Consider the following 23102-nt stretch of genomic DNA (forward strand, 5'->3'; position numbering starts at 1 on the left):
TCGTGTTATCGTAATTATCATTATCATTATCATTGTGATTATCATTATCTTCCTCACTGTTTCATCTGCATTTCGGACAGCCGCGCGACAACGAAATACGGAAAACAAAGACGGAGCGTGGGAGAGAGAGAGATTGAGGAATATAGACTGAACCCGGGTGCCAAAGAGTTGACGACAACGAGGTTCTACGGGAAATTTCCAAGTCCAAGCGCCGAATTAAGATATCTTCGATTGGGAGTTTTGAGGGGAAAAAACGAAGGAACAATTTTTCACATACGCGCTATTTTATTTTTCAACGCAACGTGTTGCAGGGTGGAATACATATTGTTGTTACTATTGTTATTATCGTTGTTACAAATTAGACATGTTTTTTCACATCTTCAGTTTCGGTGTTTGAATTCAAGCTGTATTTGAACAGGATACTGGAACGCAGATCGCAGGTAAAACTTGCGCGTAACTCGGTCGAAGGTGTGAAGATTCATTTATGTGTATATATGTAAGTCTGCATACGTATGCGTCGCGTTGAAACGAGACACGGCTGACAATCAGTTTTCGATCGGTAACTGATCTAGTCAGTTTTGATTTTGCCATTTGAGGCATCAGCGACGGCAAAGATCGCGCCAAAGACTCCAACGGTCAGAATCAGCAACAGCTTGATCGAATTCATGCTGCGAAAGTACAAGGATTATTTATCGTTTGTCACTCGTCGAGGAAGGTGGCCGATTTTAGCGAGGCTTTTGACTTACTTTGATGATTTTAGCGGGTCAACGAAGATTTTCCAACTATGCTCTATGCCCGCATTTCTGTCGTTTATATACCCGCGTGTTTGCCGCGTCGAAACGCTTCGCGTCCTCAGACACGGGCAATAATTATTTTACCGTTGGCGATAAAAGCGGCGCGATCGTGTCGAACGCGTAAAAATTGCGACAGAAAAGACGAAATGATAATAAAATTTGCCGACAGTAATAACTTTATCAATCCCGAAGCAAGCCTGTGAATAATTATCGCGAACACGGTTCTTCGATACGCGTCGACCTTCGTTTATAAGCTCGAATCGCTTCCCCTTATCACAGGATTCAATCTCTCTGCAATGATTGTGGATGTTTGGTGGACCTGGAGGGCTGCGAATTCCGTCGCATATTACACACTCGGGTCGCAATAAGGGTGAAGCTCTACCGATGATCGAAGGCTACACCCTCCAGGCGTTGCATGCAAGTATTCTCTGCCGATCAGCCCGCCGAGAATTTCACTTCATCTCCGTACGACGAATCCCGTCGCCGCCAAATTTTCATCGGCCCTTTGTCGTTGTTGTTGTATTTTCTCGTCATTCGGGACAATTTGGTGGATGAGAAACTTTTCCGGAGGTGTTTTCGTTCCTACGAATTGAGCATTTTTTTCTCTTCGTCGGAAAAATTATCGTCTCGGTAAGTTCCTGATCGTGTCGCACGATCTTGGCGTAAAATTTTATCACGCGGCGTGTACGATTCGAACGATTCTTATCATTTTCGTTTATGTTACTTCCGGATTTACTGCAGAAGTCGTCGCAGCGGTGCGAGTTCAAGATAAAAATTTTAATAGCATCGCAGGACACGTTATTTCTAGATGGGATCGTTTCGTGACCGAAAGGAATCACGACTTGTCGCGTGCAAAATCATTTACAAGTATTTTGGAAAACAACTTATGCAGGTGAATATTAGAAATTCATCCTAATCTTTGAATTTTTCAAGATAATCCAATGATGCTTGAAACGCGAACGTGAAAGAATTCTAAATACGTAACAAACAAGAACATCGAAGACGACGTTGGTCGGTGAAAAAAGTGTAGCATAAATTTTTCGTTCCAAAATTTTCATATTCATTTTTCACTTTCAGACCCATTAGCTAAATTCGCTCGATTAATTGCTGCTGGAATTTGAATCGCTAGTGGATGATGAGTCAGCGTTTTCAGAATCTGTTTCGCTGCTTGAACTTGACTTGCTATCGGAGGATGAAACTTTGGACGTTGAATCGTTTTCGGAACTTAACTGGCTGCTCGAACTTGCCTCGCTACCACTGTTTGATATGCTCGAATCGCTGGAACTTATCGAATTGCTTGAACCGTTTGAGCGTAGTAATTTTCATGCCGTGGAATCGGTCGCAAAAATATACAGATGATTTGTTATTTATCAAGAAGACTGATTGTTTTTAATTAAATTTTTTTCCTGAAGGCTCTTAACTCTCATCCAGCTTATACTTGTTAGTTCGTCGAAGATGATCTTCCAACAACTTTTCACCCTGGTATTTTCAACACTTACACAAGCCGACGAGTTACTTACGAAGACAATTCGTACCTCACGATTTTAACTTGACACATTTTACGAGTCGTTTAGTCCCGCCAATGTTTTATTTATTTATCCTCTTATCGCCAGCAAATTTTAACCTGGTGTCTGCGTGTGGATGCGGATAATCGTTGAATCGAGTTGCACGAAAACGTTCTTTATTCTAATCTTGATGTGGGAATCTTCGAAGTTATAGACACTTTTTGAGAAAACATAACATTTCTGAAAAACAAAAAATTTGAAAAAAAAAATGTACGAATTAGGAAACACGTAATCGTTTTGTTCAGGAAAAGTAATAATTAAGAAGGAAAAAGTATATGTTTGTCGGTAAAATAATGAATATCGATTTATTTCCGGTAGGACCCGAAGTTCAAATTAACTTAAAATTTTCTTGCACATCATTTTGTTGCAAAATTCTGTAAGCCTTAGATTTTTTCATGCCGGAGTTTTTCGGACGGACCGACATACTGACATATTTCGAAAATACCTGTTTTTCGAATTCTAGAGGTTCGAAAACTTGAAGATTTGTGAAATTAGAAAAAGTGATTTTCGATCGAAATTAATATTTTTTTTTTTATATCACCAACAATGATGAAAAGTGAAAATTCGAATGTAACAAATCGAAAGAATTCACTTCTACGTTATTCAATATTGATTCTCATCGTCTCTGGTTTTTTCACTCCCGTATTGAAAACCGGAATTAATAATAACGCTAGCGTCAAGTCAAGAATTTCAACCGTATCAGATCGGTGGAAACGAATCCTTAAACATCAAATTCGGTTATGAGATTGTTTTCCAACTAACTTCTTCTTCAATTTGAAATCCATTTCATCAGGAATAACAGTTTTGAATATTATAAGGCTCAGGAACGATTGTCTTTTTGGGATTATTTTGGAATAGGATTTAGGCAAACAAACAAATTAACAATTTTTCATGTAACCGCAATTCTATTTCATACGCAAGACGTCGATATATGTAGGATACAGAGTAGGCACGTATTGTTTATGTGAAGGAATTATTCTAAATTCATGTATATTCTAACCTAATCGAGAATCGACCTTGCCGGAAAACGGGTTCTAAGTGCAGAGTTACTTAAAGCTAGTTAGTTTCAAGTAGGTCCAACACTTTTCGGATAGGATAACTATGTCAGATCAATTTATTACACCAGCAAAATTTCATTTACCATGTAGCGTGTAGACGCGAATAAATTATACATACTGTTATTGGGCCTTTGAATTGCAGCTCCACAAAGAGATTCGTGTAATTATAATTTTTGATGAAACAATCTTATGGAGATGTCGGTGGACGTTATAAATTAAGTATCAAAATGAGACATCACCGAGTTTTCGTTGCGAGATTTCTTTTCAATCTTTCACTTTAAAATGGATTCCAACCCCGACTCGGTGTCCTTCACTAGTGTAGAAAGCAGACCAGAAGAGCCATCGGAAGTTTATTTGGTAGTGGATTTTGAATCATCTTCGGAACTTGAATCGCTACCGGATTTTGAATCATCTCCAGAACTTGAATCGCTACCGGATTTTGAATCTTCACTCGAAGTTGAATCGATAGTGGTGGATGAATCATCGGAGCTTGAATGGTTTTCAGAACTTGACTGACTCGAATCCTTTGAACTGCTTTTGCATGATCCGCCGCTGACGGTGGCGGGTAAAACCGACGCAAAGATTGCGAGGGTAAAAACCAGTAACACCGTGGTCTGTTTCATGCTGCGGAACAAATGAAATATATGCAGATGACTTATATTACTTGTCGAGTGAAGTAATTTTTTCGTAGGTACTGAGGCAAAAAGATTTTACATTTCAAAAAAGGCAAAGGGTAAAACTTACGTTGACTTTGGTTAACTTTGGTTCGTCGACGATGGTCTTTCAACAATATGCCGTGCCGGTTTTTCTACAACGTTTATGTATTATATCGACGAGTGTAAGAGTTTGGACATCACACGTATAGGTTCACACATATACGTGTGGTGTCGATCATCGTGAGGCTGCGAAAATGGTCAGTCGGTCAGTAATCGTCAAATCATCCACATCTATGTAACGTCCGTCTAAGACCCACGACCGAATTTTTAACTATTTATTTATTTGTTTTTTCTATTGTAACATTTTCGAACCCTGTTGGGAAGGTGACGAAGTTCAGAATCCGATGAGCAGATTGATTAAAATAAACAATATATAAGGACTGACGATTTAATAGAGCGGAAAAACATTTACTTTTATCGTACGACGCCTCCAAAAGATAAGCGTTATTTTTAAGTATTTATTATTATTTTATTTTATTTCATCCTCCATCACGATTCCTGACCAATTTTTATCTGTCTCACCATTCTTATTAATATAAAATGTCCTTTTCTATAATGCATTCATAGTACTTGGCTTGGCAAACAAGCAATTCGTTACACGAGTTATCCTCCGAGGCAACTCGTACCTCACGATTTCAACTGAAAACATTATTCCTCTCATGGTTTCGAGCGCACGATACTTGATAATGCGGAAATCGTTGAAGAGACCTTGACGCAAATGTTGTTTATTTGAAGCTCAATGCTGGCGGGACATTTTGAAATTACATTCTTCGGTTTTGCTTTGACGCATACTTTTCGTGCAACTTACATGTCGGATTAATTCGTAGATAAATAACTAGCTTCGTAAGTGAAAAAAAAGTCCCCCGACATTCGTAACCAGGCTTATTTTATTCGTGGAATTTTTACGATAATAACGATGACTTTGTCGTTGTTTACAATGAAAAATTTCTTCTCGACTTTCATCGTGCATAGATTGATGCATGTCGCAGAAATGAACAAACAGCTGTGTGGCATTATTTTCGCCTATATTATCCCTTTGATATCAGAATTTAACGAATGCACGCTCATTGACTTGAGTTCAGTTACAGGTTGCAGAATGCATTGTCTTATTTTCATTTTTTTTTGGTCTAGTCCCTGCCCTAATTATCGTCATCGCTAACTATCGTTACGTTTCGAATGATTTTCTTTCCCGTGAAAACATGTTGTTTCGGATTTTTTTCTCTTTATTGTCGGAGGACGAGTTGTATGTGAATCAGTGGGAAATCGAAACAATTAACATCTTCATAATTGCTGTCGTCGTCGGGGATTGATTTACCTCCGTACTGAAAACAGGAATTAACGATTAAGCGGATGACACGTCGAGAATTTCATCCGTTTCATATAGATGGAATCATATTCTTTGAATATGGAAGTTCGAGCCGAATTACTTGCAACTTATCGATCTTCGTTCAGGCGATCGTCTTCCAACTAATTTCTTCCTAAATTCCACATTCCTTCAAATGAAAAATGAGAGATTTCACCGCAATCCTTTGAAAATTATCGTGGGATTGAGGTGTTTCGGTATATGGGGATTTTCGAAAAAACAGTTCAACAATTTTTCATACAAGCACAATTTTATTTTCAATGCAACGTATCTCTGTGCAGGTTGGATACATATTTTTGGTAATTTTATTTCTACCGTTATCGTAAATTCGGATTTTTTGCAAAACCTCGGGTTTCGAGGTTCGAAGTCGTGCTCAAGCTGTATCGAAACAGAATGTCGTAACGCAGACCTTCGGTAAAATTCTTAACTACCCTGGTTAAAGATATAGATATATATGATTTGCATATGCATATGGAATAATAATTAGACACGGCTTGGTTCTTCGATCTTAGATCTTCTCACTACTTGGTCAGGATCGTCTTAAGCGTCTTCTCGAGATCCTTTACTGCTGAAGACAGCAATCCCGTTGATGTTGAATCAGTGTCGGTCGCATCATCGTCAGATATACCGGTTGGAGCCAGAATTGGTGCCGGTGTCTGCGCCTGGACTTCGCCGCATGTGAGGCTTGGCATTGACGGCCGGCAAGACAGCGGCAACGATTGCGACGGTCAGAATCAGCAAAAGCGTGGCGGACTTCATGCTGCGGAATCGATGAAAATTACGATTAATCATTTTTCGAGAAAACTCACCGATTGATGCGATTTTGAAAACTCGGAGATTCCTTTTTACGGAGAGCCGAGGAGACGTGTGACTTACGTTGATGGTCTTAGCGGGTCAACGAAGGTTTTCCAACTGTGCTCTTTGCCCGTTTTCCCAATCCTTTTATACCTGCTTATTTACTGCGTCGCAACGCCACGCGTCTCACGATTTTTGAGTAAAATTTAAAAGTCCTTTGTTCATTTTTTTACGATCGGCAGTAAGCGCATCGCGACCGTGTCGAGTGCCCGGGAATCGGAGAATCGAGTTTCATGAAAATGTTGTTACAATTTATCTATGGCACGACTTATTATTTTAACGTCTTCGAGGTAAACTGTTTTAAAAAAGAAACAAAATTGTCTCGATATCCGTATTATCTGCACGGCTGAAAGTAGTTCTGTGAAAAGTTGACTCTAACGTTATTTTTTTGGTAATGTTCAACTTTTGGAACGCTTGACTGCGAACAAAATTTCAATTGAAGTTTTTGCCAAAAAAATAACGTGAGATTCAACTTTTCACAGAACTACTTTCAGCCGTGCAGATAATACGGATATCGAGACAATTTTGTTTCTTTTTTAAAACAGTTTACCTCGAAGACGTTAAAATAATAAGTCGTGCCATAGATAGATAAATTGTTGACTCTAACGTTATTTTTTTGGTAATGTTCAACTTTTGGAACGCTTGACTGCGAACAAAATTTCAATTGAAGTTTTTGCCAAAAAAATAACGTGAGATTCAACTTTTCACAGAACTACTTTCAGCCGTGCAGATAATACGGATATCGAGACAATTTTGTTTCTTTTTTAAAACAGTTTACCTCGAAGACGTTAAAATAATAAGTCGTGCCATAGATAGATAAATTGTTGACTCTAACGTTATTTTTTTGGTAATGTTCAACTTTTGGAACGCTTGACTGCGAACAAAATTTCAATTGAAGTTTTTGCCAAAAAAATAACGTGAGATTCAACTTTTCACAGAACTACTTTCAGCCGTGCAGATAATACGGATATCGAGACAATTTTGTTTCTTTTTTAAAACAGTTTACCTCGAAGACGTTAAAATAATAAGTCGTGCCATAGATAGATAAATTGTTGACTCTAACGTTATTTTTTTGGTAATGTTCAACTTTTGGAACGCTTGACTGCGAACAAAATTTCAATTGAAGTTTTTGCCAAAAAAATAACGTGAGATTCAACTTTTCACAGAACTACTTTCAGCCGTGCAGATAATACGGATATCGAGACAATTTTGTTTCTTTTTTAAAACAGTTTACCTCGAAGACGTTAAAATAATAAGTCGTGCCATAGATAAATTGTAACAACATTTTCATGAAACTCGATTCTCCGATTCCCGGGCACTCGACACGGTCGCGATGCGCTTACTGCCGATCGTAAAAAAATGAACAAAGGACTTTTAAATTTTACTCAAAAATCGTGAGACGCGTGGCGTTGCGACGCAGTAAATAAGCAGGTATAAAAGGATTGGGAAAACGGGCAAAGAGCACAGTTGGAAAACCTTCGTTGACCCGCTAAGACCATCAACGTAAGTCACACGTCTCCTCGGCTCTCCGTAAAAAGGAATCTCCGAGTTTTCAAAATCGCATCAATCGGTGAGTTTTCTCGAAAAATGATTAATCGTAATTTTCATCGATTCCGCAGCATGAAGTCCGCCACGCTTTTGCTGATTCTGACCGTCGCAATCGTTGCCGCTGTATTGCCGGCCGTCAATGCCAAGCCTCACATGCGGCGAAGTCCAGGCACAGACACCGACACCAGTTCTGACTCCAGCGACGATTCCAGTACGTCTGACGATGATGCGACCGACACTGATTCAACATCAACGGGATTGGTGTCTTCAGCAGTAAAGGATCTCGAGAAGACGCTTAAGACGATCCTGACCAAGTAGTGAGAAGATCTAAGATCGAAGAACCAAGCCGTGTCTAATTATTATTCCATATGCATATGCAAATCATATATATCTATATCTTTAACCAGGGTAGTTAAGAATTTTACCGAAGGTCTGCGTTACGACATTCTGTTTCGATACAGCTTGAGCACGACTTCGAACCTCGAAACCCGAGGTTTTGCAAAAAATCCGAATTTACGATAACGGTAGAAATAAAATTACCAAAAATATGTATCCAACCTGCACAGAGATACGTTGCATTGAAAATAAAATTGTGCTTGTATGAAAAATTGTTGAACTGTTTTTTCGAAAATCCCCATATACCGAAACACCTCAATCCCACGATAATTTTCAAAGGATTGCGGTGAAATCTCTCATTTTTCATTCGAAGGAATGTGGAATTTAGGAAGAAATTAGTTGGAAGACGATCGCCTGAACGAAGATCGATAAGTTGCAAGTAATACACGTTACGTTTTTGGCAAAAACTTCGACTTTTGGAACATTTGACTACATAAAATTTCAAATTAGGATTAGTATTTTACATCGGAAATTATATGCATTTTTTATCAAATTCTTACCAGATTTTAAAGTTTTCAGCGACGTGCTGAGTTTCAGAATTTCTTGTTCATAGTGTCAATCCTCCGCAACACGGATTCTGCTGAAACTTCCGGGGGTGTTTGGTCCCAATATATGGAGCTTCCGATTTGTATAGTTTCATCCGTTGGGCCGTTCTCAAGTCGGAGCAAATTGATTCTATAAGCCGTTGAATGACTGAAATGCCCTAATGAACGAAATTAACCTGTTCTGTATTTTTGCTTTTTATATTAATTTTCATCGTTATCTCTCAAAGTTTCGATAACTCATCCTCACAGATTCAAGGTCAAACGGATATATTGTTATTTCAGAACCATAATAATGTATAAACTGCAAATTTTCTATTCCACGATATATTTCAAATCGATCGAAAGAGGGCCCAACGGATGGAGCTGCGCATTAGAAGCTTCACATTTTGGGCCAAAAAACACCCCGACAAGTTTCATCAGAATCTGTGGTCCGAAGGTTTGATACTCTCCTTATACATTCAGCTTTTAAAATGTCCACCAAATAATATTATTCAACTTTGCAACAAAAACAATCGTCGTGCTATTCCGACAATTCCTGCGTTGCTTATCACGCTTGAAGTACAAGAATGAAAATTTCATCGCACGAGTAATGAAAAGCGTTCGTAGCGATACCGCGTTAAATTTTTACTTCCAAATCGTGTGGTGCGAGGCGTCATTGACAATAATTTGTTTCTTCACGTTCCGACAGCATGAAGTCGATCTTTCTGTTCTTCATTTTGACCATCGATTTGGTACCCTAATGGAGAATTAGTATACGCAAGAAAAAGCCATATGGTGTGCGCCGTTGGTATTGAAGAGACAAAACAGAAAAAACAAAAAAATCGGTATTTTTTTTTTATGACCACGTCTTGTCGAACGGATCCAGTGAATCAAATGAATGGAGCGGTGGTACGAAAAATGCACTTGTTGTAAAGGAGGTTTCACTTTCATGTGTGATCACTGCCAGGACTATTCTTCCTCAAATTTCCATCAGCTAATTTTATTTGCAGTTCACTTTTGAGGTACTTGTTCTATCTGATTTTATTAATAAGTCGATCTCTAGTTAACTATAGATCTAATCTTACTTGGATTTATTTTTTCATTATTTCAATTTTTTGCAAAGCCTTATTACCTAGGAGGAAGATTCGACAGTGTTATTGAGATAATTCGCTGTCAGGACATTTATAATTATGATGAAAAAAGAAGAAATAACATCGCACTCACTTTCACCAAATGCATTCACTTGCGCATTTCGGATTCTTCTAATTAACCCTTTCATTTTCAGGTGCGAAGGTTTCCGATATTGTTTTTCAATTCAATCGTTACTTGAATACATATTTTATCGTGAACGTGATTTCATTTTTCTCCAGTCCTTATCTTTTGATCCTTACATCCCTCAAAATGCCTAAGATACACGCACTTTAACCGAATTACTCTACACTCTTGAGGCAACTGATCGGTGAAATTGTAAAGGTCGTGAAGTAAGAGGAACAAAACCTTCCCCTGTGTTTGCGCATAAAATAATGATAAACTGTATGCTTTATCGTATACACAATATTATATGTAGACACGGTTAAATCCGAGATAAAATTGTCAATTAAGAGTATTGATTCGACACCCTTGAATTGCATCCGACACTTAGAGAGTTAGAGGTTTTGACCGCCGCGTCAAAATGTGGTTCGAAAAGTTTATTCTGCACATTGTTATATGTTGGTTGGACCATTGTCTTCCCTAAATTGGCTCCCATTGTTTGTTGATGGCATCGCTAATTACCTAACACTGTTCGACCCCTCCTTCTCGGCACCGACTTCCAAAGGGTTTCGGGATTTCCCAGATTGTCTGGAATTAATTCCTACAGCTTTGCTCCACCCACTTCGTGATACTCGGGTTGTAATCTATTACGCCTAGGATCAGTCTCCCTCCCCTTCTCTCTCTCTCTCTCTGCCTTTCATCGAACGTTCTTCCGAGCATGGTTGCCATCGAATGGAGCCGCAAAGGGAGAGCCGAGCCGGAGAAGCGTGATCCTTTCCTACACTCTAGCAAAAGTCAAAGCTTCCGCCTTGAACTTGTCGTCGTTGGTTCGCCGAGCTTTCGAGGTCCGTTGGCGAGACAAAGCCTTTATGCTTCGTTGTCGTGGGCATTGCGCACTTCGCGTTTCGTTTCGTTAGTTCGCCTTCGCCCAGACGACGATTCTGCGGCGACTCCATTCTTTGAAAGTCCGGCGCAGCTCGGATGCTCGAATCTACGCACGTATGGAAGGGTGCAACCGTACCGAGTAAAAGGTACAATGCGACCTGCGTTTACGAAAACTTGTCCGCTTTACATGCTCGCCACTATTGTTCTCGTTCATCGTCGTCGGTGTTTAATGGTTATGGTACGTACGGTATTTTTCGCTGCATGGTCTCGAAACGAATGCACGCAGGCGAGCAGCTTCTCCTTCACCGTAGTTGCGCCGATCTTCCAACACTTCCATTACACCTACAACCAGACTTGGCTTCGCTGCAGCTTTGAGGGGGGAAAAGTTGAGTAAAATCACCGATTTTACAACCCATAGATCATCGGTCGTATCGATTGTCTACTCGTGATAAAAATGACGCTATCCAATCTCTTTCAAAGATGATCGTGAGCCTTTGAGCTGGGAATTGAAAATTGCTCGTATAACGCGACTCGGAGTTTGACTGCCTAAATTTATGTCCCCAATTCTCTATCCACCGTTCCAAGGTACGATAAACGGTCAAACTTTTCTAATAGAAACCTTCCGTTTGAGTAACTCGACGTCAACTTATCACCTCCTCCAGCTTCTCTCCCCAATCCTTTCTTCTGCACTCACGCGTGGAGGCTAAAGAGATGATTAAATTTCTCGCCGAGTCGAGATCTTCAGGATCGCATAAGGGACCAAAAACTGGAACCAATTGTCTTATCCTCTCTCCTCATTCTCTTCCTCTCACAGCTATTTCAATACGATAGCTAATCCATTTCGGATTTTTAGACGTCGGTTTGTTTCTCCGGAAGCATAAAGTGCCGGATTTCCAACGTTCAACATGACGGACAAAGTCCTTTACCTGTAGCTCGTATAATCCTCCTCGTCTTTTCGTTCTATCCACCAAGTCGCCAGAGCCACTTTTATCCTGCCAGCTTGTGAAGAAGGGTAAGGAACGCTGGACGCCCGGCTACCGTTTCAGATTTTGTTAACTGATACCGAAACTACGCTAACTAGCTCTGTGATTAACGAGCTCAGGCTTCCAACTTCGACCTTGAAGGGTGCAGCAGCTACGCATCGGTGTTCGGGACGCGTGCAGGCCGAATGAAGGATCGTTCTCTCTCTCTCTCTCTCTCTCTCTCTCTCTCTCTCTCTCTCTCTTAAGGGGGTATTCTAGTGTAGAAATTTGAAAAAATCGATTTTTTTTTTTTTATATTTTCAAAGCTTAACCTTTTAAGAATGTGTCCTTGAAAGGACAAGTCAAAATTTCAATTATTTTCAGAGATATAGCTATTTTAGTGACACGTCTTCAATACTGGCTCGGCTGGAACGAATACTTTAAACGCGTTTTTCTCAAAACTACATTTTTCAAAACGGTTGACATGATTTCTCAAGTTCTATTGAACCGATTTACTTGAAATTTGGTGAGAATCTTCTCAATACATGTCTCTATCGCACGAACCATTATTATAACGAAATAATAATTTTTACTATTTTTAAAAAATTCAGAAACGTCCAAAAAAGTCAAAAAAAACGTATTATTTTTTTCGGACAGCCGTAATTTGGCAAAAAAAAATTTTTTTTCGACTTTTTTTTGGTTAGTACGATAGCTGCATTTATGTAGATTAATAATCTTTTTTTTTTTTTTTTTTCTGATGACCACAAGGGTAGAAATCGTGGCGACGAGGATACTGCCTTTTGTTTTCCCCTTCCACTTCAAGGACGCATAATTCCATGAAAATTTATTTTTTTGTTTTTAAATTCATTTTGTGTGCTCTTAATATATAAATAAATAAATGATAAAAAAATGGATAGTAAAAATATCAATAGCTTTTATTTTATTCACCGTCAAAAAATGCTCGAAATTCGGGCCTCTAGACTAGAATACCCCCTTAATTTTTAAAAGTCTGACAAAGCTCGCGAAAGACTGAGACGGTCATTTTGTCGCGACGCTGATTACCTGCCCTTTATCTTCACCTTCTCACCTTTATTGCTTATTTATTCTTTTCCTCTATTCGTCTAATTATTCTTATTTTTCTCTGTTGCGGCATCACATTTATGCATACAACGCGATACTCTTTAACGTTGGACTTTTAATCAAAATCCTCTGTAGATAATGAGATTCGACGAATAGTTTCATAAACCTGACACCCGTATTATCCGCAGCTGTATCAAGTCGTGCGGACAAAGTGTTATTTAATAGCCTCAGATTATACAGACGGGCAAATAATGAAACGAGTACAGCGAGCCAAATGACTCATGAATATTAATCCATTTATGAATCGTTTTACGTTAAGAATATCGAAATAACAATAGGAAAGTGTAATTCTATTTCAGAGGGTGAAAAGCGTCGGCCGATTCAAAAGTCACCCCCTCTCAGGTCTCTCGTTTTTCCATCCCTTTCTCTTCTAATTCTCATACGTCAAACAAACGAGGGTTATAAGGATAATAAGGAAAAAAAGATCGTCGTTTGGGATAAGCACTCTGTAAAGGGGTGCAGAACCGTCCTGACGCGAATACATCTAAAACATTTTGTGATAATGACCAGAGAATAATTAAAATCTGATTTATAGCCTCATTACGAAATATTATAGGTATACAGTTGGGCTCCCTCAAGGGTTTGTGTTTTCTCAAAGGTTGCTTCGGCGTGTATATTATTACGCCTTTACGTTGTACGGATCGAGGGTGTTTTTTTTTTATACTATGAAAAATCACACCTTCGTTGGGTCGACGAAATTACATTATTCAGAGCTTGCGTAAAGTCTGATTATAAACGTCGCGGTGCCAATTCCAAAAGGGCTTTATACTTATTTTACGTCCTTTTCGCTTTATATAGCTTTCTGAAATCAAAAGGGTGCATAATTTCTTTTTTTTCTCTCATTGCCAACCGTTCCATATAAAAAATTTATACGATATACATTCTTTTGGCTTTAAACATTTTTTTTTTCTTTTTCCAACACTTGGCTTGAAAATAAAGTTACGGAACGATTGGCAATGAAGGAAAAAAAAATTATACGCCCTTTGATGTGCTGCTAGAATTTTATCATTTCTCACGTTATCAGAAATATGATTTTTACCAAGAATCGCATTCGCTTTGCCGAAAAATAATCTATACCCCATGATTTAATCACGTTGAAGTTAGTATCGTTACCGTAACGATTCATATTGTTGAAAAACCGTTATTTCGCAATTTTGAAATTGTCTGAAATTCGTTAAACCTAAGTAAAACCAAAAGACACTAATATTTCGAAATCTTAGTTCCTTAAAAATCATTGTAAATTTAAGATAATACATTTCTTAAATCGATGTCAATTATTTCATCGTACAGTGGATTACAGTTCTGATCATTTGCAGAAGATTATAACCGACGGTAATTGGCTTACGGTTTATCGACCGTATTCGTACTGTTTGAAAAGCCATCTAATGCGTATCCGCACACCGCTGGCTTTCAGATCTTCGGAAATGCTGGTGGGGAATTGATTGAGCAAACTTGTGATCCTCCCGGCTTAGGAACGGTGACTGTGCAGAATTCTGGATCAGAGTAATTACCGATTGCCATTTCGAAATTATTGCGGTGAGCGTTGTCTACGTACGTAGTATCCTCTTACCTTTTCTTTTTCTCACCTTTGATCATCACCTGCGTGACTCGCTTACTCAGACGTCGTAAAGAGGAACGAGTCATCCATTTCTATATATATATATATATATATATATGTAAGGTGAATTCGAGTCGTGCACTCGCTTCGGCATATACGTACGATAATTACGTAGGTGCGATTTGAACTTTCGTGGCATATCGTTGACACTGAGCAGACACGCGATGAAACGAAATAAATGTCTCCCCCTCTCCCCTCAATTTACATTCACCGTCTCATTAGCTCGGTTTAATTGCACCCCGTTGTGCTGTTGCTGCTGCTGTGCTTTTTAACCAACCTTTGACGGCTCGCCGACCGCGGTTAATGAAGATATTCACGTTTGTCTTTTATTGTACATTCGGTATGCCTATGCGTGTCCATTTAGTATCGTTGTGTAATTAATTATCAGAGCAAAGTGTTATGGACATTCAGGCTTCGAAGCATTACCGACGTCAAGGTAGAAGGAATCGAAACTGAAACAGCGCTTTTTCAAAATCATAGGCATGAGGTTTAACCCTTAGCTGACAACTTTGTCTGGTATAACATTGCTGGCATCTTGAGATCACGCAACGAAGCAATTTAATATTTTTACCTGAATTATTTTTTATGGGGGGGGATTCACGTAAGTGTATTTCACGAGACGAAAAATGTCGCAACGATAATTTTTAATTTGGAGGTGGTAAAAAAATGTTTTAAAAAGTAGAAGTTTTCAAATTACGAAAATCTCGATTAAAAATCTTTAAAACACGAAGGACCCCAAGGTGCCAGGTAAAGCTTAATATATCTCTCAACATAATTTTTTCAACCTGTCCGGCTGACTTGTCCTATAAATCGTATACCGATGAGAAACGAAACTCTGTATATAATGTACAGTGTGAATTTTTTAAACGATAGACAAGTCAGTCATCTGGTATAGTTTAATGCGCACGCGCGACAATTCGAGAACGGTTGTTTGCCAGGGTGACCAACCGTCGTGAACGTAACCTTAAAAATTTTATACAGTTGCCGATGAAAAGTTGTCAAATAAAACCTTCCAACAGCGGCCATCTTTGGGACTAAAAATGTTATCCGTTATTGAGGAGTGTCCGCTATTCAGAACAATATTAAGGTGTGAATTGTGCTTCGGGAGATTTTTAGACTGTTGGTTGTAAAGAGGAATCCGTTTAGCGAAAAATTTCACTGTACTTAACACCGACCAGCTGTAACAAAAATTTTTCAGGTTACATACATCGCGGCGAATTGTCGTCTAAATTTGCGACAGTTGGTCATCCTGGGAAACAATTGCTCTCGGATCGTAGCGCATGCGCGTTAAAATGTAGCAGATGACGAACAATTATTTCGTGTCAGGAATTCACACTGTATACTATGAATAATATCAACTCCGCGAAGATCGTGTCTTAAAATCCTTTAAAGTGGTTCGTGCTTTTTTTTTTTTTTTTTTTTTTAAGTTTTTTTTTTCTGTTTCCATTCGCGCGTGCGAGTATCGAATCGCATGGACGTGAGGGAGCGGACAAACGCCGGATAAAGGAGGCCTAATGATTCGTATTCAAATTTCTGTCGAGTTTGGGGTAGGATAAAGAGGAGGAGGAGGAGGAGGAGGAGGAGGAGGGTCGGGGTTTTGAAAATTAATTGAATTCGAGGCCAAACATGCGGGGAGGGACGAACCCTGGAATTATACGGAATCATTAAAACTTGTTCGCTTGTTAGCGAGCGAGTCAGTGAAGTTGCTGTTGCTCAGCTTCGTCGTTGTGGCGCTACGATATCATCTTCCGATGCTGCAGGGGAGCTAAGAAAAATAAAGGATGTTTTAATCCTTTGTGTTTTATTTCAATTTTCTTTCTTTTTTCAGTTTTTTTTCTTTTTTTTTGTTTTTTTACTACCGTTTTTATTCAAACCCTTCAACTCGTTGTCTTTTTATTTTCTTGGTTTTTTTTTTTCTCTCTAACGGGTTAACGGGAAAACGACGAATACACTTCACTCCAATTACGAACCCTGTTCAGCTTGTTCGGTATTTTTATCCCTCTCACTCTGTGTTTCCATGACGATGTACATATATTTTTTTTCCATATAAATGTGTACAGCTAAATAAAACCATAAGAACTAGTCGCTTCTCGATGATGTTACAGACTCGGTATCATTTTATCATAATGATACTTATAAACTATTCATTACTGCTGAATCGAATGGTGTGACAGTGTTTTCGTAGTGATCGGAAATATTGTTTCGAATTATATTCATCTGAATATCCTACATTGTTGATAAATTTTATGATTCGATAAAAGGCGGTGGATGATTTATTCGGTTGATCGTAAGTTCTTTGAATTATTAAAATTATCTGTATTCTTAAAACCTTCTACTTTCTCTCTCTCTCTCTCTCTCTTCGCCTTAGAGCCAACTCCATCAAATCTTTCATGTAACCCTCAGCTCATGTATTCCATATAATGCGTATATATTATAACGAATATAATCCCCGCATATCTCGAACACGTCCGATCCTGTCATCGTCGCGTTTATTTTAATTGGAATTTTTATACGACAGATATCCGGTCGTGATGTTAATTTCGTCGCGGTCACTATCTTAGTATATACAGTCAGAGAGATCGTTTTGCCCTTGCCCAATATTGCCTCTGATCTAATCCGCGTGTTATTATATCCAAATATAGGTATAACGGGAGTGAAAATTTTCAGATATATTTAATCGTCACCGCGATTCGTAGGACATACCATCGTGATTTACACCGTCTCTCATTCTGCATGTACGATACTTGCATTGTCCATACACTTTCCTCACTTGTGTAATAACGTAATACTTACCTGGATTACGGGGGAGAAAAGAAAAAAAAAAAAAAGAAAAAGGAAAATGAAATGGTGTAAACAAGTCAAGAAAACGTTGAGTTTTTCTCAAAGAAGGGCGAAAAGGGGAAGAGAAAGATTCCGGGGTCCTGTTGATCCCGAGGCTGAGTCAAGATTTACACCGGCGATATTGCGAAAATAATAATATATCAGGCAATTTCCGGAAGCAAACAACTTTCCTTGTCGACGTCGTTGACGTCATACGACATGGCGGAGAGAGAGAGAGAGAGAGAGAGAGAGAGAGATAGAGAGAGAGAGAGAGAGAGAGAGAGAGAGAGAGAGAAAGAAAAATAAAGAAACAAAAAGAAACTGTATCGCGAATTACATCACGGACGTCAAATAAACCGGCTGTTTGAATCACGCGGGAGGAACAAACATAGCCTAAAGGTATTATTTTACCATCAAGAATACGCGTATACCTGTCCAATCAATTCTTGGTACCCGATTGTGTAACTTCGATCATATCAGAAATCGTCCTTACCCGTGTAACTTTTACGCCTACGCTGCAAACAATCGCTGAAAAGGCAAATATTATACTCATCCAACTTTTATTACACTGTCTTAAGGTCACGTAACAGTCCTACCTTTACCGACTGAGCAAGCTCACCCTTTTTCTTCGTACATTAAATGAAGAAATGAACGGAAATGGTTCAAATTTTCACTTATCTTTCAAAAAAAGCTTGTGGTTTTTTACATCCGCACTAAACAGCGCTTGAATACCTAGATTGAGAAGTGCAGTGCGTATAACGTGAAACTACCGCCATTCGGGTGAATATTTTCCCCTCGGTCTGTTTGCTTTGGGCTGGTTGCCGACATCCCTTATAATAGCTGCCGTTACTGCGGCATTGACGTTAGGTGCCACCTGATACGTTTGTTGACGTTTCGAGGAGCATGACTAGGAGAGTTTTTGCCCTTTCCGGGGGCTTCATGGCTTCAAGTGTCGCCGGGATCATGACGGTATTTGCCGAGTTCACACGCCGTTAACCTTCTCATTCACCGACGCTTGGCTACGTAATCGCATTCAAGAAGCAACCGTGAGGTCACAGACACGGTACCTGCACCCATGATGCAAGGAAACAGCCTCAGTCTCCGCATATCCAAGACGATGTCACAGAAGTCACGTAAATAGGTTACTCATTTATTTCCGTGTATTCTGTTTACCGAAAATACCGATGTACAACGATGCAAACACTGAGGAATGACAAAATATCAAACCTACACGACATCGCCTTGGATACGTTTTACGATTGTTTCAAATGAAGCGCATGTGCGCATCGCTTCACCTTATTTCCTTGCATCATGGGTAGGTACACCGGACAACGTCACGACTGTTATCTCAGTTTGTTTCTAGAGGGATAATATCTTCTTCTTCTCATACTTGTCTCAATATTACCATTGTGTACCGCGTGTAGACGCACACGCGTCTCCAATCGATTCGATCCGACTTCAACTGACCCACGAAGATGGTGTCATGCTTCCATGCATGCACGGTAATTTAAAAACGTTCATCTCTCTTGTTGGCTCACGGCTCGTGTGACGGAGGCTTCTGCATCCATCCAGCTGTCCGATATCGTTCAAGAAATCAACCTCCGACGCCACTCCCATAGCTTATAATAAAACATAACCCATGCACCTTTTACACCATATATATGTGTATGTACCACATATACAATCGTGCAACATACGCACGAGTATAAGGTACAAGACATCCAGGAAGTAGACAATGGTCGATCAATTATCTTGTCAGGACTTTTGACCTTGTTCTTTGTCGTTATTATTATTTATGTTATTGTTATATTGTGTATTTTTTATTGGACTCTGGAACATGCGGCTTCGTTCTTTTTCTTATCTCTTCTTCTCAACATCTATGCCTGTAACACGCAGAATACTGTTACGTACGTTTTATCGACTCATACAACGTTCTGTAACGCGTTACTGTTCACTGAAATTGGTCTGTGGATTAACTTTATAAAAATTTTCACGCGTAATCTAATGTTGGGAAAATCGAGTCTTGAAAAAACAGTGACAAGCTTGGTGCGATTTTTTTTTTTTTTTGTTTTTGTACACAGCTTTCACCACATCTGGACAAACAGATCGTGTTCCTTCCCCCTTTTTTTCCTTACCTCTTTATCTCGCAAGGCACGAGGCTAAGAACTGATTAAATTGTACAATATTTAGCCAATAACATGACGGTTGCAAACGTATTATTTTCAAAAACAGAATTTCAAGCTAAATCCTTTTAACCTGAAGATTGGAACGATTTTTTTTTTATTTCTGATCTCTCTTTTACCAGATTTGTCAGTTGGCGAAAATCAATATCGTATTGATAATTATGTATAAATTTTTAATGACCGCAACGAGACTTTTCTAACCTTGGTTTACACAGTTTTTTTTTTTTTTTTTTCTGACCAGACTGTACGTCCTTAACTCGCGTGTACGGGAGTACGCCCTCAGCTTGGCATCGAGTACTTTTGAAACAGTAATGGTTTTATCGTCACTATTGCAGCTGTGCTGTGCTGCAATGAATGGAGGTTAGGGAGGCAGGGAAGAGGACCGAGGGGTACCCCGGGGGAGAAATTGTCTTTGCCAATTCGCGTAATTGCTCCAAGAGTCGGCTGGCAGGCGACGGGGGGAGGGGGGAGAATAACTCGCTACAGTTGTTCTTAAATGGGTTCGTTTCGGCGTTGGATCTAACGCATCGGAAAAACGGTCATATTGCTCCGGGTCCTATTACTATTAGGTTGGTATTACTTACACCGGCAAATCCGGTTCACAACTCCGCCTTTATCCGCACCACTAATTTGATATTTCCATTAGTTTCCTAATCCTGGAATTTTCCGAACCATCTGCCACATATATGCGTGCTGCTTTCTCTAATTATATACATTCCATCTACTCTGCACGCTTTTTCACTCTCCATTTTCACGAACCGATATAATCATTTACTTTTTTAGATATATATATATAATGCATATATTTATTTATTTACTTACAATTGTAACTTATTTTTTCGCACACTCTTTCAACTCGAATATATGTAGCTAAATTTTCAACCGCGATGATATCTCGCCGAGTGACAAAAATGTTTCACAAAGATTCTACGAGATGAGGAAAAAGAAATTGAATTACTTTTAGTTGGGTGTGTGTGGGAAAAAAAAATCACTTTTATTCTTCGTCGTCTGATTCGTTGTAAAGATCTGAGAAAGCAATCTTCTCCCGTGAGCAGAGTTGAAACAAACGTAAATAAAAATCTGAAAACGAAGCGAATGAATGAAAACAAGAGAAAAAGAAAGAAGAAAATCAAAAAAATCTTCGTTGAAAAGACGCAATTTCAATGACACAAAGCGGTTAATTATATATAGCTACACTGAATGATCGGCGAATATATATATATATATATATATATTTCGCAAAGTGTATAACACGTATAGTGTAGATGTATATATATATATTATAATTTAATGTGTAGGTATATAAAAGCTTCGGACTCGAGCTTTTAGGCGCGGTTGCTTTCTGCACCAGCAGGGATAACGAAATATAATTGTCCACAAATTTTTGGAAAGGTTGTATAACGTGTTGGTTGAAATTTTCACCGTCAGATTCATTAGCGAGTGGAAAATTGGGGGAAAGCGGAGGGAAAGCTTTAGGAGAAAATCTCTAACTCGATTTTATCCCGCGCGGTATAATTCAATAATGCGCTTTCGCCGTGCGAACGGAATTTCAAAACAGGAATGTCAGTGTCATTAATTCCCACGAAGCCTTTCGTTCATTTTATCATATTCGACTTTATCGGATACGAAAATACCATTTTTAATTCTCTCAAATAAATTTTAGTAATACCGATTGCGTGATACGATTTTTGAAAAATCGATCAAACTTCTGATCGATTCTATAAAATGTTCAATATATTCACAGAGATCATAATTTCTTCTCTCTTTCATGTCGATGAAAATTATCGCGTAAAAAACTGTGTTTTTCCGACTTGCTCTTTTTTTTTTAGCAAAATTATGATAAATTACTTGGTGAATAGAATCGGAAATGGAGGAGAGAAAGAGAAATAGAAGGGATGGTGAAAGAAATTCACCAACGGAAAACAAACGGGCAGCCGTTGTTTGCACGTCGATGAGAAAAGCTGTCCGAACGTCTTTGGATAACAAAGCTTATTCGAAAGCTCCTGGCGCATCTGCAAGCACGGGGCTCGCTTTGCCTCTCGTAGCTAAGCTTTTACCGCCTTCGGCCGACGGCGAAATCTTCTTAAAGCAATTTGTATCCATGGAATAAAAATACACCGAGTGAGCCATCATCCCGTTACTGCGGCCGGATCAGGGAAGATGAAATCTCGACCGTTTCACCTACGCGACTCGTATCTTCAGCCGACTTTTCTTTATCGGCTTCGATGCCGCAGAGGCCACATTAGAAAGTTTCGAAGCTTGATATATGTGTATGTATATATATATATATATATATACAGACATGTATTCGAATATAGTCGTTGCTGGAAGAGGGATTATAATCGGGAACAAGAATTTTTACATTCAATGAAGCCATTTCCGGCGCACGAGGTGAATTCTTATAATTCATCCGGAATTTTGTTCAACATTTTTCTTCATCGTGAAGCGATAATAATATTAGACGAGTGTAATTTTTTTTCAATACTTTGATGAGAATTTATAATAATACAAGAAAATTTAGTTTCCGATTTTGGCAATTATCCCGCAATTTTCAATGTGAAATTGAATTTGCGATGCATATGAAAGGAAAGTCGATTGAGTTAAATTATTGGATAGTTGGAGATACAGTTTGAAATTGAAATAAATTAAATTCGATGAGATAATTGGGAAGAAAAATCCAGGTGTTGTAACGTTGTGTTTATTCTTACGGTAGAACGAACGATGAATTTTTTTTCCACGAGAAGTAGAAACTGGTTCCCTTTCATTTGTGGATAAAAAAAATCACGCGCAAGTTTTCCGGTGGCGGTGGAAAATATTATTTATAGTCAAGGTGTGTTTACGTGTTGCTGAGTACTAGGCTAATTAAAAATAAAAAAGAAAATGAGGAAAAATACAAGAGGTAAAACAAAATGACGCGAGAAGGTTTCGACGCCTACGTGAATCGCAAATTTTCGTACACCGCGACTCGAAGCACGACAAGCTGGCTGAGATATTAATGGTGTGAGGAAGAAAAACACGCGTATGCTAAATATTGATGCATATTATATACACGAGCGAAGACTGGACGATCGAAACATCTGTCGCTTTAACTTCAGGGCGGGGTTGAAATTCCGAAAGCGTATAATTCCGAATTTTTTTCGTGGCGAAACTCCGAGTAAAGATATCAGACTTTGACGAAACGTCAAAGTTTCGAATGGTCCGAAACCCGAAGCTTAAAGTTCCAAGAGGGAAAAAAATGCTGAAAAAGCATAAGTCTGACAAGTCAAAGTTTCGAAAGTGTGAAAGTGACGAAATTTAAAGATCTGAAACATCGTAATACCGAATGATCCAAGATTTTCAGTTCTGCAAATTTTCTGGTTTGGTGAAATTTCACCACTTTGATCTTTTTTTTGTTATGAATTTTCGATATTTTTACGTTCGGAAT

The 23102-nt window shown here is 38.8% G+C and overlaps 2 protein-coding genes and 5 long non-coding RNA genes across 7 annotated transcripts in view; 3 read left to right on the forward strand and 4 right to left on the reverse strand.

Annotated features, from left to right (window-relative positions):
- LOC124215723 (uncharacterized) overlaps positions 1-23102 on the forward strand; it is a 114195-nt gene that overhangs the window by 63748 nt on the left and 27345 nt on the right. The gene's annotated exons all lie outside the window — the stretch shown is intronic.
- Positions 1-23102, reverse strand: part of Ror (tyrosine-protein kinase transmembrane receptor Ror) — a 130766-nt gene that overhangs the window by 58991 nt on the left and 48673 nt on the right. The window lies entirely within an intron of this gene.
- LOC124215739 (uncharacterized) lies at positions 266-1147 on the reverse strand. Its single transcript, XR_006882432.2, has 2 exons — positions 747-1147; positions 266-668 (listed from the first exon to the last, which is right to left on the reverse strand). It is a non-coding gene; the product is annotated as an uncharacterized lncRNA (long non-coding RNA).
- LOC124215741 (uncharacterized) lies at positions 3245-4712 on the reverse strand. The gene is made up of 2 exons (XR_006882434.2): positions 4162-4712; positions 3245-4041 (listed from the first exon to the last, which is right to left on the reverse strand). It is a non-coding gene; the product is annotated as an uncharacterized lncRNA (long non-coding RNA).
- Positions 5728-6860, reverse strand: LOC124215738 (uncharacterized). Its single transcript, XR_006882431.2, has 2 exons — positions 6373-6860; positions 5728-6256 (listed from the first exon to the last, which is right to left on the reverse strand). It is a non-coding gene; the product is annotated as an uncharacterized lncRNA (long non-coding RNA).
- LOC138190665 (uncharacterized) lies at positions 6956-8507 on the forward strand. The gene is made up of 5 exons (XR_011176686.1): positions 6956-6970; positions 7062-7198; positions 7290-7426; positions 7518-7854; positions 7971-8507. It is a non-coding gene; the product is annotated as an uncharacterized lncRNA (long non-coding RNA).
- Positions 9416-10168, forward strand: LOC138190557 (uncharacterized). Its single transcript, XR_011176598.1, has 2 exons — positions 9416-9841; positions 9943-10168. It is a non-coding gene; the product is annotated as an uncharacterized lncRNA (long non-coding RNA).

Source organism: Neodiprion pinetum, chromosome 3, assembly GCF_021155775.2.
Source record: "Neodiprion pinetum isolate iyNeoPine1 chromosome 3, iyNeoPine1.2, whole genome shotgun sequence".
Taxonomy (NCBI): domain Eukaryota; kingdom Metazoa; phylum Arthropoda; class Insecta; order Hymenoptera; family Diprionidae; genus Neodiprion; species Neodiprion pinetum.